Source organism: Scylla paramamosain, chromosome 5, assembly GCF_035594125.1.
Source record: "Scylla paramamosain isolate STU-SP2022 chromosome 5, ASM3559412v1, whole genome shotgun sequence".
Classification (NCBI taxonomy): Eukaryota; Metazoa; Arthropoda; class Malacostraca; order Decapoda; family Portunidae; genus Scylla; species Scylla paramamosain.
In genome coordinates, this window is record NC_087155.1 from 27,331,614 (window position 1) to 27,352,379 (window position 20,766).

Sequence of the window (20,766 nt, forward strand, 5' to 3'; positions counted from 1 at the left end):
CTTGCGACGAGAGACAGTTCTTCCACGGCACACAACACGACGCCCTCACCTGCGCCGCGCGTCCCTCGCCTCTCTCGCAGACAAGACTTTTGTCGCCTTTCATTAATAATGATTTTTTTTCCCCTGAGTGGCGGGGGCGCGGTGCGGGGGCGGGACACGGGATCTGTGCCGCTATCATTGCCGGGAATGGGGCGATGACAGCGTGTTGTCGCTGTTGCCTGCCACTGACTGACTTTTGTGTTCTGAATCATGGTGACGTTTCTATCTTCGTTTTGTATTTGTATATAACACCATTTGAATTCTCCTTCATAATTTTTCATTTAACTGTCGCTATTTTCTCTATAACGCTATTTTAAATTGCATTTTTTAAAGTAAAACAACAATTTGCTTGTTGATTATTTTCACCTTCTCAATCTGACATTTTCTTTTATTTTTCCTTAATCTCTCTCTCTCTCTCTCTCTCTCTCTCTCTCTCTCTCTCTCTCTCTCTCTCTCTCTCTCTCTCTCTCTCTCTCTCTCTCTCTCTCTCTCTGCTGATATACATACACATGTTTCTTGTTACTCCTGACGGCCTCCTGCTGTTGTTCCAAAGAGACTTCCCCGATAAAAGAAACCCATGCTCTCTCTCTCTCTCTCTCTCTCTCTCTCTCTCTCTCTCTCTCTCTCTCTCTCTCTCTCTCTCTCTCTCTCTCTCTGCTCCTTTCCCCTAGCAGGCCCCAGAAGAGGTGGTCTAGTGGGAGTGCGTGACTTGAAGGACACTAAGGTTGGCGTGTAGGGGCGGAGGGGAACACGAAGGGGGCGTAACATGCAGTAACCTTGCCACGCCTTCTGCCCTTCCCCTGGGGTTGTATGGCTGAAGAAGTATGGGGCAGGGAGGGAGCAAAAAAAAAAAAAATGGGATGGATGGTCGTGGTGGGATGGAGGGATGTAGGGAAGGTGACGGGATGGAAAATATGAAAAGAAACCAGGAGGGAAATGGAGGGAGTTGTGAAAATGTAAGAGGACGTGGGGAAAATGGAAAGGAAGGAGGGAGGGAGGGAGAGAGAGAGGGAGGGAGGGAGGGAGGGAGGGAGAGAGAGAGGGAGGGAGGGAGGGAGAGAGGGAGGGAGGGAGGGAGGGAGGGAGGGAGGGAGGGAGGGAGGGAGGGAGGGAGTGAGTGAACATAGAAAAAAAAGTAGAAGGTCGGATATCAGAAAAAAAATAAAAAATAAGTAGCATGGGTAGATGGAAAAAGGAAGTAAGCAAGTGAATGACTGAGCGAAAGCAAGAAAATACAAAAGAAAAAGAAGACAGAAGGAAAACACACACAAACACACACACACACACACACACACACACACACACACACACACACACACACACATATAAAAGAAGATGCTTGAGGTACATTGAAAGGAAAAGTTAGATGTGTGAAAGTAATGAGTGAGAGTGACTGAGGGAGAGAGAGAGAGTGAGAGTGGGAGGGGCTGCGCTGGTCAGAGGTCACGGTGAGCAGCTGGGTGAGACTGGTTGGGGCTGAGATCACACATTATGTACTGTTAAGTGAGAGAGAGAGAGAGAGAGAGAGAGAGAGAGAGAGAGAGAGAGAGAGAGAGAGAGAGAGAGAGAGAGAGAGAGAGAGAGAGAGAGAGAGAGAGAGAGAGAGAGAGAGAGAGAGAGAGAGAGAGAGAGAGAGAGAGAGAGAGAGAGAGAGAGAGAGAGAGAGAGAGAGAGAGAGAGAGAGAGAGAGAGAGAGAGAGAGAGAGAGAGAGAGAGAGAGAGAGAGAGAGAGAGAGAGAGAGAGAGAGAGAGAGAGAGAGAGAGAGAGAGAGAGAGAGAGAGAGAGAGAGAGAGAGAGAGAGAGAGAGAGAGAGAGAGAGAGAGAGAGAGAGAGAGAGAGAGAGAGAGAGAGAGAGAGAGAGAGAGAGAGAGAGAGAGAGAGAGAGAGAGAATGAAACACGCACATACACACACCTGCGACTCACCCCTTGTAACCACCACCACCACCACCTCCTCCACCACCACCACCACTACCACCACCACCACCACCACCACCTCCAAACACACGAGCAGCACCTCATCCAGGAAAACGACACCTGCTAATTGAACTCCATTATTACTTTATTTTGCAAACCATTCCGGATAAAACACACACACACACACACACACACACACACGGACCTCCATCCTAGTACTATTCACCTTAATTGGCAGCTCCCCTCGTATTAAATTGCCTCATTTATATTAACCCGTGAACGCAGTGATCGGGGGGGACGATGTAAAACTATAAATTATAATGGAGTTTCGCCCCACCCCACCCACTCCCCCGCCCTCCAACCCCCTCTCCCGCCCCCCTTAAGTGGATTACTGGCGGACGCGAAAGGTGGGAGAGGGAGAGGAAGAGGGAGAAGGGGAGAGGGAGGAGGGAGAGGAAGGGTCATTTCTGTGAGAGGAGAAGGGAGGGTTTGCTATTAAGAGGAGGCTTTTTAAGGGGTATCGTTTTTTAAAGAGCAATATTTCGTGAGTCCTTATTCCTGTACACGCAAGAGAGAGAGAGAGAGAGAGAGAGAGAGAGAGAGAGAGAGAGAGAGAGAGAGAGAGAGAGAGAGAGAGAGAGAGAGAGAGTCCACAATATACGCAGCCTGGGTTAACACAATCAGGGAAACACACAAACAACTACAGTCTATCAGCGCCACCAGCCCAGCCTTTCAGTGCGGGGTGTCACAACTCAAAAACCAAATAAACTTACTCCCAAATCAACTTAAAAAACAAACTGACTTCAAAATCAGATGAACACAAGACCAATCGACGAAATCAGACTAGAACCGAACTAACTTACGGCAAGATGAACTTATAATCGTCAGCTTCAACACCAAATGAAGTATAATAAAACCAAAACAAACTTGTGTAAAACTAAATCTATCTAACCCTTCCACTGCGATGCAAAGCAATTAACAGCACCGGAAGTAATGCATGAAATCTTTATAAACATCTACAAGAAAGAAGGAGGATTAAAAAAGAATATATATTGCAATTTATACGAGTATGTAATTTATCGATTGGAAGTGGCTGTACAACAAGTAGAGATGTCTCAGAATGATTAGTAATTAAGGAAAGATGTGGCAAACAGTAATTAAAGAGTTAGAATCAGATGGACTTAAAGCCAAAGCAATTAAAAAAAAATCACTAGATAGAAAACAAGACATTTTGAAATATAAAATCAACATAAAACAAAAATCTTCAAATCAAAAACAGCTACACCAACTTGAAAAGAAAGTAAATAAATAAATCAACCTGAAAACTTTATCAACTAAAAATAAATCAACTTTAAGACCAAATAAACTTAAAACGAAACAAATTTCAAACAAAACGAACTAAACACACCAAATAAAAAAAACAATCAAATAAAGGTAAATAATTAAATAAACCAATATCTACATGCAAAACTCAACTCACGCCCTTAAAACGGTGCTTCAATGTATCCTTCACCCTTATTCCTCCTCTCCTTAGCGCCTTTCTCCCCTTTATACCTTTCCTCCCCTCTCCTTTCACCCTTTCCATGCCTTTCACCGCCTCCCCTTCATGCTTCTTCCAGTCTTCCCTATTAACGCTTCTTTTTTTTTTTTATCCTAGTTCCCCTTCAATGTTTCGTATTAGCTATTCACTTCAAGGCTCTCTCTCTCTCTCTCTCTCTCTCTCTCTCTCTCTCTCTCTCTCTCTCTCTCTCTCTCTCTCTCTGCGTCCTTCCTTTCAACGCCTGACTCATCTCGTCTTCAGTGGTCTTCAGTCTCTTTCTCCTTCAGTTCCTCCTTCATTCAGTGACCCAAAGAAGTTACGTTCGTGACTCGCTATCCTGCCCCGCCCATTCCCGCCTCGTCCTGCCTCTGATTACTTCCTCGTTACTTTATCCTTTTGAGTCTTTCTCGTGTCAGACAAGTTAATTCAGTTCTCAGTCATGTTGTTGTTTCATTCAAGGTTCACTCATCATTATAATTTTGCCTCGTGTTTTCTTTGTTATTATGTACAGTTACAGGTAAGTAGTGGTTTCCTATTGTATAAAATGTTTCAATGGATTTTGTGTTATAATTTCTTTGCCTTAGGAAGTGATGTCAAGAGCAAATATTCCATTTATGATATTCCTCGGTTGCTGATCGTTGCGGAAGTCTTAGTGTAAAGCAGCTCATAAGTTAATATGTTAATTCTCATTTGATCTGTAGACAAATTTCACTGGATTTAGTGATATAATTTATTGAGTTCAGCTATACATAAATGATATGAAAAACAATTTATCCTCTATTGGTACACTGTATATATATATTTTTCTTTATCCATCCTTTCTTCTTTTTCTTTCTTTATGCATTTTGTTTATTCATTCTTGCATGTGTCTCTTTACAGTATTTCCACCGCTAGAAAGAAGAAGAGAGAGACTGGAGGTGAGAGAGCTTCTGCCTTTTTATTTGTTTCTGCTGGTACTGCGAAAACACAGTTATTAAACTCCACCCTGCCTTGTATTCCTGCGTGTGTAAGCACAGTACAGAGGGCGCCACCCCTTTATATCACACACGGTATGTAAGGTTTGTGCGTGGTTCGTTTGCTTATGTAAATTACTGACATCTCTTCATTCCTTCCTTTTCCGGCTTCTCTCTGAACGCCTCCCACCCTCCCTCCCTCCATTACCACATCCTCTCTTCCTCCCATGAAACCTTGAAGACGAAGCACGCGTTCCGTTTTCTTCAAGGTCACGATATTCAAACTCACGCTGTGGTGGTGGTGGTGGTGGTGGTGGTGATGGTAGTGCTGGTGGTGGTGGTAATGGCATAAGTACGTGTATCTTTACCGTCCTTCTCTTCCCCTCTATTACTCCAAGTGTTATCGCCTCGCCGTCTTATTTTTCTCTCTTCGGTTCTTTCATTTGTTGTTTATTGTTATTGGATAATTACTTCATTTCGTTGTTTTTTTTTCTGCTTCTCTTCTCTATTTTGTTATAACTTTACTCTTCCGTGTTGTGTGTATTTTTTTCTTACATTAACGTTGCTTTTTCTTTTTCTCTCTCTCTCTCCCTCTGTCTCTCTTTTCTATTTTATTATAAGTTTATACTTCCGTGTCGTGCAGTCTTTCTTACATTACGTTTCTCTCTCTCTCTCTCTCTCTCTTACACACACACACACACACACACACACACACACACACACACACAGGTAATTAGCGCACGTTAGCTGGCTGGTAATGTCAGAGAGGAGCAGGTGTTGCTTGGGAGGCGGAGACAGCGTGACGACCCAAGCTAATCTCAGTTACGGGGACACGAGGCAGAGCGGGCGGAGAAGGTGGGGGAAGAACGCCTACACGGGAAGGGCGGGGTAAACTTGGAAATCTGGGGAAACGGGAAAAATTAAGGGAAACGGGGAAAAGAGAAGAAAGAATATGAGGAGAGAAGATAAAGGCATGGAAAACTGGTAGGACGGGGAAGAGGAATAGGAAAAAAAAAAAAAAAAAGAGGAGGATTATATATGAACAGATACGAGCCAAAAAAAGCAGAACGAGAGAAGAGAGACAGAGAGAGAGAGAAAGGGAAGTGACGGATAGGTGATGAGGAAGCAGTGCGGTGAGGATGACCGGATGGAAGGCTACATGGAAGGGCAAGGAATCGCTCATAACAACAGATCACGAAGGTGCTGAGGGAGGGAGGGCCGCATCTTCAGGAAACTTGGAGGGGAAACTTGTACAATGGAGCAACTCAAACAAAGGGAAGGTAGACTACAGAGGAGTGGCGAAACTTTACTGCAGTATACACCTGTGGAAGAGATTAATTAGTAAACTGGAAACTACTACGAAAAAAAAAGTAAAAATAAAACGCACATTCTTTTTTTTTTTGTCTGTAGGTTTTTGTTGGCGATATAACAAGTTTTAGATTTTTTTTTCGTTTCACACACACACACACACACACACACACACACACACACACAAACAGACACCGCACGGATGAGCTTCATTTAATTGTTCCGGCGTTTCTTTACGGACGTGCGAGCAAATGAAGCGACGGTGACTGTGGTAGTGATGATTGCGGCGGTGGTGGTGGTGATGGCAGTGATGGTGGTGGGACGAATGGGACGAATCTCTCTCTCTCTCTCTCTCTCTCTCTCTCTCTCTCTCTCTCTCTCTCTCTCTCTCTCTCTCTCTCTCTCTCTCTCTCTCTCTCTCTCTCTCTCTCTCTCTGTGTGTGTGTGTGTGTGTGTGTGTGTGTGTGTGTGTCTGTCTGTCAGCAAGGCGGATCTTAATAAAACGCACATCAAGGAACTCGCTCAAAGCATCCTGTCCTCGGCCGAATTTCCCGTCCGTAAGGCTGGGGACGAAATAGAGGTTTGGAGGCAAACGTGTACGTGTACGTGTGTGTGTGTGTGTGTGTGTGTGTGTGTGTGTGTGTGTGTGTGTGTGTGTGTGTGTGTGTGTGTGTGTGTGTGTGTGTGTGTGTGTGGACAGATCACAGATGGACTTATTAAAGAAAAGGAAATCCAGGATGGTGGCAGTTTCATCTACTACTCTACTGCTACTACTACTACTACTACTACTACTACTACTACTACTACTACAACCACCATTACCACAACCACCGTCACCATTACCACAAGAAATACCACTGATCACATCTACTAAGAACAGTGAAACAAAACCCGTGGGCCTCCAACTCGTGCTGGGAATCGGAGCAGTCTTGCCTAAGGCCTCCCGAGGGATTAAAATGTGGAGGGGTACCAGATAATTTGTCACCAACCCAGGGAGATAGATTAAAGTCGTTGCCGCTGCGCCTCTCCCTCCCTTCACTCATGGGATGAAGTTAAGAGTGGCAGAGTGGTGGAGTGGCTGGTGGTGGAGAGGTAGTGGTAGAGTGGTGGGAGTTTTTTTGAGGCTGAAGCTCATCTGTCTTCCCAGTTTTTGACCTCCAGGCAGACCAGAGGGCAGCACGTGTCGGAGTCCAAGAGGTTGTTCTATTATGTGGTAACCTAAAGAAGGACGACAAAAATACTGCTGGTTCCAGTGTTATTTTAACTTGTTTCTTCTTCACCTCCTCACCTTGGTCCTCGTGCTCGTGCTCCTTCTCCTCCTCCTCCTCGTAGTAGTAGTAGTAGTAGTAGTAGTAGTAGTAGTAGCACCGACAACATTATCAACAACAGCAACACCAATAACAACAACAACAACAACAATAACAACAACAATACCATCACCAACAACAACACCAACACTACAAACAATACCACCACCACCACCACCACCACCACTGCAAACTAACACCAACAATCCTAACGACCACTGCGCTGCGCCAAGCACACCACAACCTACCGGGGTGCACCCGTCCACCACCATCACACCTGCGGGCGAGGAGGGAGGTTTAGGTGTTCGGCAGAGGGGAGGGGAGCAAGGAGTTAGCAGGGGTCGGTGGTGGGGGAGGGGAGCTGGCCAGTGGTTCAAGTATAGAGGCTGAGAACACACCCAACTCCTCCACTCCACCACTCCTCCACTTCCTCCTCTTCCTCCTCCTCCTCCTCCTCCACTCAGCCACTACCACCGACAGTAACTCTTCAGTGTTCCTACTTCCAACCTCCTCCTCCTCTTTTTTTTCTGCTCCTCTTATTATTATTATTACCTTTACCTCTCCTCTTCCACCTCCTTGCAATCATTTTTCTCCTCCTCCTCGCTGGTAACTTCAACGTCCCTACCTCCTCCTCCTCCACCTCTTTTTTATTTTCCTGCTCTTCTTATTATTACCTCTACCTCTCCTCCTTTACGTCACAAGTCCTCCTGCTCCTCCTCCTCCTCCTCCTAGTCCTCCTGCTCCTCCTCCTCCTCCAGTGACCTTGGCATTCCAGGTGGAAGTCTATTTTGGTCCAGTTACAAGCTCGACGAGAACACGACCTTCAATATATAAGAGAATAATGAGGTAAAGAACGAAACTGAATCACCGAAGAAGGTAATCGCTATAATCACTTGAGGAAACCACATGAATCTACACAATCTCTTTTTTTTTCTCTTTCTCTTTTGAAGTTCGTAATAAAAATTTGTGCTTCATCTTGCATGCCCCGTTCTCGCCACCCACCCTTTGTTTAGTGCAGGTGAAGCAACGTAATTATATACACGTAAATTTTCTTTTGCTTTTAACCTAATATTCATGCTTCAGTCTCCCATGATCAAGCCTGCCTCGTCCTCGCCCCAGCCTGTCTTGTTCCTTCTTCAGCCTATCTCGTCCTTGCTTCAGCCTGTCTTGTCCTCGCTTCACCCTGCCTCGGCCTTGCTTCAGCCTACCTCGTTCTCGCTTCAGTCTGCTATGTCCTCGCTTCAGCCTGCCTCGTTCTCGCCTCAATCTGCCTCGTCGTCGCCACTGGGCATTCGTTAGGAGTTAGGAGAGGCAAGCCCAGGTAGGATCAATGCCTCAGGTGACCTTCAGGTAAGGGATGAGTCTCAAGGCCCTGGCAATTGGTGATGAAGACAGTGACATGCTAGCGGGCATGGTGGTGGTGGTGGTGGTGGTGGTGGTGGTGGTGGTAGTGGTAGTGGTGACAATGAGCGCTAATGACGTGTCTTGCATATTATTCTAGGTATGAATTAAATACCAACACAAGGGAGGCGTGGTCATACACACACACACACACACACACACACACACACACACACACACACACACACACACACACACACACACGGAAGTGACAGAGGACTTGATAATAGCAAGAAAAAATATACAGATGAGAGATAAAGCGGAATTAACAAAAAAGGACAAAAGGAACGAAAATACCAAGCCAGCATCAACAGAATTTACGCGCAGAAAGAAGGAAAGGAAGAAGTAAATTAATAAATAAAGAAAGAATGAATGAAAAGATAAGAGAAAGAAGAAATAAGTACAATATAAGAGAAAAAAACGCTAAGAAAAAGATAAAGAACAAATAAAAAAAAAGAAAGAAGAAAGAAAGAAACAAACAAACCAAGAAATAAACAAACTGAAAAAGAAAGAAAAAAATAAATAAATAAAGGGAAAGATATACAACAAACACGTGCAAGTGAACAGAGCAGAGCAGAAAAAGAACACCCCCCAAAATAAACGTAGCGAGAACACAACACAGTTAACACAAGAGCGGAACAAAATCGGAACAAAATACCTCACTGTGAAAAAAGCGCAATTAAGCAAACCTGCAAACAGCCCTTGGCATTCCAATTTGCAGGGAGAGTGAGGGGCAGAGATAAGCTTAATAACGAGGCCGCTCTTGGCAAACTCAAAAGAAAAAGGAAAAGGCGACGATAAGTTAGGGCAAAGTTGTGTGACTCTGTGTGTTGGGAAGCCGTGGGGTGGAGGGGGAGAGAAAAGGTGAGAGTGAATGTGTTGTTGTTGTGAAAGTTATTGTTGTTCTTGCTGGCTCCTGTGTTGATGGTGGTGGTGGTGGTGAGGATGATGATGATGATGATGATGATGATGATGATGATGATGATGATGAGGGAAGAGCAGGAAGGGAAGGTGAATGTGAAGTGAGGGGCCAATGAAGGTGAAGGATGAAAGGGTCACCTTGAGGGAACGCGCATAACCTTGTTTAAACACACACACACACACACACACACACACACACACACACACACACACACACACACACACACACACACACACACACACACATGCAATCCTCCCCTCCAAAAAAAAAAAAAAATCAACAAATCTTTACATACATCGGACAAAATCGAGATTGGCCAAGGAGTTGCAGTATCCTTAACCATATCCTGCCGCTCGTGGAAGTCACCGAGGCGTATCTCCTGCCAAATCCCATCATGTCTCCATCCAGCCCGTGTCGCCTTCCCATCACCCGTCCGTCCTAACTCGTAATAACTTCCATTCTAGGCCTATCCTGGTTCATTTGACGGCTTATTCCGGCAATGTTCTCACTTCACCTTCATTCATCCACACCGGTCCTCGTCTTCACTTTCTGCTTCCTTAACTTGAATATTAGACAATGTTGTTTTTTGTAGTTTCCATAAGCAAGTTTGATAAGAAAATAGGCGTTTTTATATAGCTGTTTTTGTGTATAATTCTGTGTAGTTGATCATATATTAATCAAACTGGACTGCTGTAATATGCTTTGTCCTCACACACAGTAGTCTCGTTTTATATATATATATATATATATATATATATATATATATATATATATATATATATATATATATATATATATATATATATATATATACTCGTATATATATATATATACCTGTTGCTGTTTTTCTCTGCATATTCTTCAGCATATTTCTTCGTATAGCTGCCATCGATGTACTACACCAGGCTGTCCAGTACTCCTGCCTCATCCACACGAGTCTTGCAGTTAATGAACTTGTTGTTTTGTTTTCATCCGTATATTCCTCTGTATGTTCATTAATACAGCTATCTACTGAGTACTAGACGTGGCTGCGCAACGCTTCCACCTCATCCACAGGAGTCTTAGAACCAAAAGACTTGTCGCCGTTTAACTTTTCTACTTCTATTCCTTTGTATATTTATTCGTGTAGGTGTCCATGTGCTTAGACAGGCTGTGCAATGCCTCCGCCTCACCCGCACCATGCCAACACACTCTGCCCTTGCCGCGTCCTTAACCGGAGGGCCGCGCGACACCTGTACCCACCGTGTCCTTGCCACCATCTCCAGTACCCATAATGCCTCTACCACCTACTTCCCGTCCCCCGCCGTGCCCTTAACAAAGCTCCTTGTTAGCAGACTTAACCGTAGCTATTTGTGCTCTTAACTATCCTCTACATGTCCCTAAGTACCCTCCCCCGCCCCACCGGCCGCCCACCCCTGCCTGACCAGCCGTAAAGACAGTGGGCCGGGAAATTACCATCTCTCAGGGACTCGACAGCCTTGGCCTTGTGCCTCCCTGCCCCCCCTTCCCCCCTCCACCGCCCCCTGGATCCGGGCAAGTTCAAGGTAATCAAGGTGAAGGAGGTGACCTGAAGGTGGCGTGGCGCGGGGCCTCGGCCACGTGCCCCGAGTCTTGAAGGAGGAGGTAGATTTACCCAACTCAGTTTCAGCTTCGTACGTCTGATCTGATCCAGGCAGGGACTCTTCCGCCAGATCACGTGACGGACTTACAAGATGTTTTCCACTAATCTAATAATAGAATTTTTCCTGGAAACGAGAGAGAGAGAGAGAGAGAGAGAGAGAGAGAGAGAGAGAGAGAGAGAGAGAGAGAGAGAGAGAGAGAGAGAGAGAGAGAGAGAGAGAGAAAGGTTACGGGAATATCACAGAACGATAGTAAAGAAAGAAAATGGTGCAGAAATTACGACCCGAATCCTGAAGATAATGAACGAAGAGGGGAGAGAGAACAACAACAACAACAACAACAACAACAACAACAACAACAACCCTCCCTGACGTGGTGTGTTGATTCATGCCATTGCTATTAACATTTACTATCTATTGTATACTGCACCTGAGAGACGAAGAACGTAATAAAAACTCATTTTTATTTCGCTGTACGTACGTTACTCTATTCCTTTGTTACGAAATGCGGTGGAGCAGTGCGCAGTAGAACAGTCGTTAATGAAATGGCTCGCTATGTAACTCAGTGTGTGTGTGTGTGTGTGTGTGTGTGTGTGTGTGTGTGTGTGTGTGTGTGTGTGTGTGTACCGTGCTTCCAGTAATGATGGTTATTATTAGAAGGACGTGGGGTGCCAGGAAGAGAAGAGGGGGACATGTATTCTGTACTTGCAACAAACTATGCGTATGATTCATTATTATCATCATCATCATCATCATCTAATCCTTTCTTTTTCTTCCTTGCCTCCTCCACACGGAACACGCTCGTTTCCTTCTTGTTCTTGTGTGTCTTCTTTTCTCCTTTACTTGTTACAAAATAATGCCACACTAATCTTGTTTTTCTTAACTTTTATCCTTATTCTTCTCTAACTGGTAAAAATAGTACACACTTATTTTCTTCTTCTTCTTCTTCTTTTCCTCCTCCTCCATCTCTTTCACTTCCTCCTTCTCTTTTTCTTACTCTTCTTCTCCTCGTCCTTTTTATGAATAAGTATTATTATTATTATTATTATTATTATTATTATTATTATTATTATTATTATTATTATTATTATCATTATTATCATTACTTTTACCACTATTACTACCACCACTGTTACTACTATTATTATTATTCCTCATCCACCTCTTCCTTTAATGTGCCGAGTATTTCAGCTCTTTTCCTACACTTCTTCCTTCATTGTACAGTCACCCAGTCATTTTCCATTGCGATACAGGCTGCGTCAGTGTGTCTCCCAGGACCACCCCGTGCATTATAACAAAGCTTACAAGAGCAACAATGACGGAGGTGACAGGCGGCTAGGACCGGTATTCTCAAACACTTTGCTCTCTCACCACGACTCGCAGGGATGATTAGCTAAGTTTTCAAGAGTGTTTCTCCTCTTATTAATCTAGGAATCTTGTTAATCTGCCACTAGAACCATAAAACTCTTAAAAAGCTGTGTAATTTAGAATGTAGCGGAGGTGAGGCTCATGGGTTTAAGAATATGGCCATAGACTTGTGTTAAACGTTTTGGCTTCGCGTTAGTGCTGCTTTCAAGGACCACCGAGATGATAGATCCGGTTTTCATGATGCTTCCAAAAGCGGTAGTGCAAAATCCTGGTCGAACTGTTACAATTATCAAAACACTCCTGAACACTCCCGCTAACCTACACTAGTGCTTGTTAAAGCAGTCATGTCAGGCGCCAGAATGTTTGAGTATCAGGCTGAGATAACAAGGGCGTAATGGCGGATGAGATGAAGAGAACTATTTCCACAACATTACGGAAAATTGGCAGTGACGCGCCTCTAGCTCTGGAAATCAGCAGCCGTCAATTTCCGATTTGTCGTTTATTGTTTGCAGCGCGTCCGTCAACAGGCGAGCGTGAGGGAGGCATTCTTCATGTTCAGACTTACCGTGAAAAAAAAAAAAAGGTAATTTGTAGCACAGAAAATTAATAATTATTTGGTCTGATGATTAGAATGCAACATTGCAGCATAAAATGTTTTGCACGTTAATTTGTCTTTTTTTATGATTTCTAGTTTATTACTTTTATTATTATTATTATTATTATTATTATTATTATTATTACTATCATCATCATCATCATCATCATTAAAAGCTCGTTAAAAATACTGATACAAATCGGGACTCTTCTTATGCAATTATTCCTACTAATATAACATGAAAAAAATATTATTATTGGAAGAAAACATTTCTTTTAAAGGGTTTCGAATGTCTCTCTCTCTCTCTCTCTCTCTCTCTCTCTCTCTCTCTCTCTCTCTCTCTCTCTCTCTCTCTCTCTCTCTCTCTCTTCCCTGCAGGCTCAGTCAACAACAGTGGGTGTGTCCTGGTGCCCGAGGACAGTGGGGACACCAGGCCGTACAGGTGATGGCCGCGACTCAGCCTCGCGGTCCCGTCAGGCACCACCTGCCCCGCCCTCACCCAAAAGCCCCTTGAGGCATCACCCAGCTGACGGGCACTCCACCAGGCAAAGGATAACGTAACCAAATCTAAGTAATTGTGACCCCTCTTCTCTCTCTCCGTGTATGTGTGTGTGTGTGTGTGTGTGTCGAGTGGTGACCGATGTTTTTTTTTTCATCTCCGCCTCAACACAACTTCCCACACAAACAAGCACCCTTGGATCCTTGTCACGTGTCGGGTTTTGGGTTTCCCGCAGCTCACCCTTGGCGGAGGAAGGACAGCCACGGCGCCTCTCATTCCCTCCTCATTACCATTACGCAACGCCGTGACTGGTGGCAAGGAAACACGAGGACATGCGCGTGAGAGCCTTAAAATACCTCACAGCGATGGAGACTTAACTAGCTCTCTCTCTCTCTCTCTCTCTCTCTCTCTCTCTCTCTCTCTCTCTCTCTCTCTCTCTCTCTCTCTCTCTCTCTCTCTCTCTCTCTCACGAAGGCCACTCACAGCTCAGCATAGGATCACCACCATCACCACCACTGCCACCACCATCACCACCACTACCATTACTACCACCATCATCACCACCACCACCACCTCGCCATCACGTCATGCTTACCACAACAAAATACATCAATAAGGAATCAAAGAAGCAATATGTATTCCAGTATGAAGGAAAAAACAAGGAGGTGACAAATTGTTGAAAAATATATACACGATAGGAAAGAACATGTTTTTGTGTATAATGTGGCGTACGTTTGAGTTCCTGTGTCGAAAAATGTTGAAATTATATGAAGATGCGTGGTGTGAGGAGGAGGAGGAGGTGGTGGTGGTGGTGGTGGTGGTGGTAGTAATAGTGTTGAAAGATCCTTCTCCTTTTACTATCCTACATCTCTTATTTTAAACAGTGCAGCTCATCACATTCTAATAAGCCCCCAAAAAAAATAAATAAAAAAAAGAAAGAAGAAAATCAGCTGTAGTTTTGAACACAAGAAAACAAGGAAAACCACATGAAGCCATCAGGGCGACACGTGGCATTTTTGTGTTAGTGTTTGTGATTTTCTCTTAATTTGTGCTTTCGGTGGTTCGTGATGTTCGGACCTGTGATTTTGTGGTCAATAAATCTGTCTATCTATCAGTCTACTTATAAAACAAAGAGACCTATTAACACTATCACTCCCATGTTTTGTTTAATCTCTCCCCTATGGTTCCAACACGAACATCCTGCTTGCTCTTCCTTTGTATTCTCTTGTGTTCCTAAGCAAGGTGGAGATATGCAGTGAGACAGGACGTGTTTTTGTAAGTGGAGCGCCCTGGTGGACTCGCCTTCAGCCTCCATTTGTCTTCAACCTCTACTTGGACCTCTGGTGTTCATGTTTTTCATAATATTGTGAGGCAGTGGTGATGTGGTGGTGGTGCTGGCAATGCTGTCATCCCACTGTAACGCTTGAGTCATCATTACCAACATGACCTTCCTCTCCACCTGTCATCACCATCACCGCCATCACCACCAGTGCGACCCTCACTAAAACCGCCAGTACCATCACCACTACCGCCATCACCACCACTGCCATCACCACTACCGCCATCACCACCACTGCCAACACCACAGTCTCCACCGCGGCGGCCACAGACAGACAATCCCATCCCCAAACCTTCACTCCCTCGCCCGCCTCGCTCAGGTCCGGGCCGTGATGAAAAAAAGAGAGAAAAAGAAAAAAAAAAACAACGTGGAATACTTCTTTTTTCAATACAAATTTTGACGAAACGTGAAAAACAAAACCACAGACGCACAAACAAACCAAAAAAATAAATAAATAAAGCATACCTCCACATCCAGAGCAGCGCAACAAGTTAGATTAAAAAGAAAAAGAGAAAAAGAGAGAGAGAGAGAGAGAGAGAGAGAGAGAGAGAGAGAGAGAGAGAGAGAGAGAGAGAGAGAGAGAGAGAGAGAAACAAATACATAAAAATCGGGCGTAAACTTGACGTAAACAAGACAATTTATTTCAGGAAAAATATATATAAAAACTCGAGTTCATGATTAAAAAAAAAGAGCGTGAGAGTCTCCTCGGCGGTGCCCGGGGCGAGGCTCCCTTAGATAAAAGAGAAAGCGTTGAAAGGCTGCAGCTTTGATGGCGATCTGAAGAGAGATATTACGGCGGAGGCTGGAGGCTTACGGGTGTTGGGAGTGCTAAGAAGACGAGGAGGAAGAGGAAGAGGAAGAGGAAGAGGAAGAGGAAGAGGAAGAGGAAGAGGAGGAGGAGGAGGAGGAGAGGAAAAGGAGGAGGAGGAGGAGGAGAACAAGAAAAACAAGATGATGATGATGATTAACAACAACACCAACACCATCAACAACAACAACAGCAACAACAACAGAGGAGGAGGAGGAGGAGGAGGAGGAGGAGGAGGAGGAGACAGACAGACAGACTTGGCTAAGAGTCCTGGGATTAAGTACTAGGTGCGGCGGCTGCAGAACCTCTCTGGACACACACACACACACACACACACACACACAAGGGCAATCCCATCAAGGCCACTCATGTCCTGTCCTGCCACCGCCACCACGCTCCCTCACCCCCATGACACGCTCCTCACCTGTCCTCGCCACTACTGTCCTGGTGTCCTCGCCCTGCCTGTACCTTAGTCTCCCCTCCACATCTTCACGCAGGAGGGAGGGGAAAGTCTCCTGTGCTGAAGACTAAAGTTTCTCCGTCACTTCCCTCGTTCCGAAGATAATGACGTTTTGTTGGACGCGATACAATAAGAGGAGGAGGAGGAGGAGGAGGAGGAGGAGGAGGAGGAGGAGGAGGAGGAGGAGGAGGAGGAGGGAGAGGGAGAAGAGAAGGATAAAAAAATAGTACTAGAGGGGAGAAGATCAGGAAGAGGAGGAAAACAAGAAATAGTAAGAGATGAGAGAGGAGGAGGAAGAGGAGGAAGGAAAAGGAAGAAACCAAACAATAGTATAAGAGAGAGGAGGAGTAGGAAGAGGAGGAAGAGAAGGAAAACGAGAAATAGTATAAGAGAGGAGAGAAATAGGAAGAGGAGGATGAGATGAGGTAAGAGGAGGAGGAGGAGGAGGAGGAGGAGGAGGAAGAGGAAAATAAGAAATATGTGGTACAAGAAGGAAGAGAAGCAGGAAGAGAAGCAAAATAAATAATAGTCGAAGAAAGAAGAGGAGAAGAAAGAGAAGGAGGAAGAGGAAGAAAACAAGAAATAGTACAAGAAAGGAGAGAAAGGGGAGAAAGAGGAGGAAAATAAGAAAGAGTGCAAGAGAAGAGAGGAGAAGAAGAGAAAGAATAGGAAAATAAAAAGAACACACAAGACAAGAGAAGAGGAGGAAGACGAATAGAAGAAAAAAATAGAAGATAAGAAACAGCACAAGAGGAAAAGAAAAAAAAAAGAAGAGGGAAACAAGAAATGGTGCAGGAGTGGAGAGGAGGAGGAAGAGAGAAGAGGAAAGCAAACGAACAACAAACCAAGAAAGAAAACCGGATTATTTTTCCCTCCCCTTTTCCTCTGCGTCTGTCCTTCCCGGGGCCACAAGAACACCACTTGAGCCGGAAGGGAACAGTTCGTCATGTCTCTTAGTCACCCCCTCCACCACCCCAGCCAGTGTTTAATTCCGGGGCGCGGCGGGCACGGTGGAGTCACGCCCTGCACGCAACGCTGGCACTCACATGCACACGCACGCAAGAATGAGGTAGTACAGGGCTCTTCTCCTCCCTCATTCTCTCCCTCCTCCCACCCTGCCATCATGACCTTTTCACCTCTATTCTCCCTCTCTCTTTATTTACATCCTTCCTGTCTTTTTTCATACCTCTTCCTCTTTTTTTTCTTTCCTCCTGTCTTTATTATTTTTTTCTTTCTCTTGCTCTCCTTTTCCCTTCTTCTATCTCTCTTTTCTTCACGTTTCTTCGCTTCTCTTCCATTCTTATTTATTCTTTCACATTTTTTTTACTTTTCCTCTCTTCTTTTCCTCTCTCACTTCCTCCTCCCTCTTCTTTCCTTCTTATTTTGGTTATCTTCTTCGTCTCCTTCCATGCAGCCTTCCTTCCTTATCTCCTCTTCTCTCTCCCCTTCTTCTTCTCCATATTTCCTTGTTTCCCTCTCTTGTTCCTTCTTAAGCTACCTTCTTCGCCTTCACCCAAGCATACTTCCAATCTTTTTTTTATTCTCTCCATCTTATTTTATCTTTCCCTTTTCCTTTATATTCAGTTCTCCTTTTTTTCTTTTTTCCTTTCCTCTCTTCTCTACTTACTTCCAACCTTTTCCTTTAAATTATTCTTCCTTGTTCTGTCTCTTTTCCCTGTTTCCTCTTTCCTTTCTTTCATTCTTCTCTTCTTCATACTTTGGGTATCTCCTTCACTATCTCCTTCACTACCTATCTTTAACTTACCATTCCCATTTTCTTCTTCTTCCTTTCCTCCCTCCCCATGAATCCTTCCTCCTTTATTATTTTCTTCCTCCATTTCCTCTTTCATTCCCTTCCTCCTTTTCTTCTACATATTTTGGCTATCTATTTCGTTGCCCATCTCCCAATCACTTCCTCTTTTCCTTATTTTCCCTGCCCCAATATCCCTGCTGCTTCTGTCCCTCCCTCCCTCCCTCTGTCTCCCTGCCTCTTCCCTCCCAGCCCGTTGAGTGCCGCCCCAGCCCTCCCGCCGCCAGTCAAGTCAAGGCACCTGATGGCTCCTAGTCACGTCTGAACTTCACTCGACCAGGAACCAGCTACATCTTGACCCATAAACCTCTTCCTGACTTACAAAGGACGACATCACGAATAGAAAAACACAAGGAAAATACAAAAATGAGGAAAAGAGAGGGAAAAAAAAAACGTGACACACTTACATATCAGGTTTACTCACTCCTCTCCTCGTGCTATTTTCCTCCTTCTCCTCTTTCTCTTCCTCCTTTTCCTCCTTCTCCTCCTCCTCCTCCTACTGGTTGTGTTGTTGCTTCTACACTTTCCCTCTCTCCCTTCCTACCTTTCCTTCCTTCTTTCCTTCCTTCCTCGCCCTTGATGAAGCCTTACCTGGAAAAAAAAAGAAATAACGAGGTAAATAAAAATGCAAGAAAGTGTATACCAAAATTTTGTCCCCCGCCTCGCCTGCCGGAGGAGGGGAGGTGGACGAGGCGGCGGCGTCTGCATAAAGAATAAAAATATAGTAAGTAAAATATAATGAAGTTCACAGTTTCCTCGGGATTCTTAACAGGAGGGGATGAGGAGAAAGGCAGCGGTACGAACGGGGGGGGGGGAGAAGAAGATGAAGTGGAAACAATAATTTACTGCGACAGAAAGCGTTAAAAAAAAAAATTAAGAAAACTTGAATGCAGAAAAGAAAAAAAAAATTGTAAAGGAGAATGTTAGTGAGGGATGCAGGGAGTGAGGGAGGGAGAGAGGAAGAGAGAGATAGAAAGAGAGAGATGGATAGTGTGAAAAAGATACATGAAGTATCAAGGAGTGAGAAAGTGAGAGAGAGTGCAAAGGGTAAGGTAACACGATAGTTAATCTTGCGTGTAAGTGGATCAGGTGATGTAGCAACCAACACTGCGGAACTGAGTGTGCGTGTGTGCGTGAGTGAGTGAGTACGTGAACATTGAGTGAATCAGTGAGAGTACATGAATGAATAAGGAAGTGTCACTGAGTAGAAGTGAGTGAGCCAGTCCAGGAATGAGGAAATGAATCAGTAAAAGTGCAGATCACTAAAAAAAACACAAGTACAGAAATAACCCCAGCTGTGAGTGAGCAGATGAATAAGAACTTGTATTAATGTATGAGTGAGGAATGAGGTGCAGTGTATGTGTGTGTGTGTGTGTGTGTGTGTGTGTGTGTGTGTGTGTGTGTGTGTGTGTGTGTGTGTGTGTGTGTGTGTGTGTGTGTGTGTGTGTGTGTGTGTGTGTGTGTGTGTGTGTGTGTGTGTGTGTGTGTGTGTGTGTGTGTGTGTGTGTGTGTGTGTGTGTGTGTGTGTGTGTGTGTGTTTCTCAGGTATAGGGTAAGAAGAGTGAGCAGGGCAAGCAGGGTGACAGAGAGGCTGTGCAGGGACGCGAGGCGGGCACCCTGACGCGTGACAAGAGGTTTCCGGGAAAATCTTGCATCTACTTCAGTTGAAAGACAAACTTGACGAAAGGAATGTGTATAAAAAAAAAAAATGCTTTGGTAGTTACTTGTCTTAGATGTAGTTGTAGTAGTAGCAGTGTTGGTAGTAATAGTAGTAGTAGTTGTAGTAGTAGTAGTAGTAATTGTTGTTGTAATAGTAGTAATAGTAGTAGTAGTAGTAGTAGTAGTAGTAGTAGTAGTAGTAGTAGTAGTAGTAACAGTAGTTGTAGTTGTTGTTGTTGTTGTTGTAACAGTGGCAGCAACAGTAGCAATTACCACTAACACCACCACAACTATCAAACATTTACACTCAAATCCTTACACACATACACACACACACACACAATTCCAGTCCCCCTTCCTGGTCTCCCCTCCTTTTTAACACTTGCAAAACGCCATTTCCATGACAACAATTACACGACACACGTAATACATTCTCCTACACCGAATTCGGCTCCTAATTTCATAGATTCATGAGTCACATTTTTTCCCTCTCCTGGTAATGCTGTATAATATTTCACGCCGCTCCACGCCTCGCTCCGCCGCTCACTGCTCCAACACGATCGCTTTCTTCCACCCCACGCCAATTAATTTTGCATACATGAAACCTTAACTGAAGCACATTAAAGATTCATGTGTGCAGGTATCTCTCTCTCTCTCTCTCTCTCTCTCTCTCTCTCTCTCTCTCTCTCTCTCTCTCTCTCTCTCTCTCTCTCTCTCTCTCTCTCAAGCCACACGATTATGCTTGAGGTGCAGGTTATTCACACTATTCAAAACTCCACTCTTTAATTAATGATCTCTGTACACACACACACACACTCTCTCTCTCTCTCTCTCTCTCTCTCTCTCTCTCTCTCTCTCTCTCTCTCTCTCTCTCTCCTCCAGACGCTCCTCACGCGCCACCCCCCCGCCGCACTTGTCTTCATTAAGGGAGTCTGCCGCTCCCACTCACCTGACAAGCCAATCGCTAATCACGACTCGCTGAACACCCTCACGACTCAACACAGACCGAGTGACACGCCAGGTCCGTTTCTTCTACCTGCCATTAACACTGTAACAGCTATCACCACCACCACCACCAACACCACCACCACCACTTCTGCTGCTGCTGGTGTTTCTTCGTCTTCTTCTATTACTACTGCTACAACTACTACTACTACTACTACTCTACTACTACTGGAGGACTTTATATCTTGTCTATTATCACCACCAGGATCAAACTCACT

The 20,766-nt window shown here is 44.6% G+C and overlaps 1 protein-coding gene across 7 annotated transcripts in view; it reads right to left on the minus strand.

Annotated features, from left to right (window-relative positions):
* Window positions 1-20,766, minus strand: part of LOC135100760 (Ig-like and fibronectin type-III domain-containing protein 2) — a 393,660-nt gene that overhangs the window by 200,850 nt on the left and 172,044 nt on the right. For 6 of the 7 annotated variants that reach the window (XM_064004013.1, XM_064004018.1, XM_064004017.1 and 3 more), the window contains one exon: window positions 18,292-18,475. The exons of the other annotated variant lie outside the window; for it this stretch is intronic. The gene's annotated coding sequence lies outside the window, so the exon portion shown is untranslated. The remainder of the gene's footprint in view (window positions 1-18,291; window positions 18,476-20,766) is intronic. 7 annotated transcript variants of the gene reach the window in all.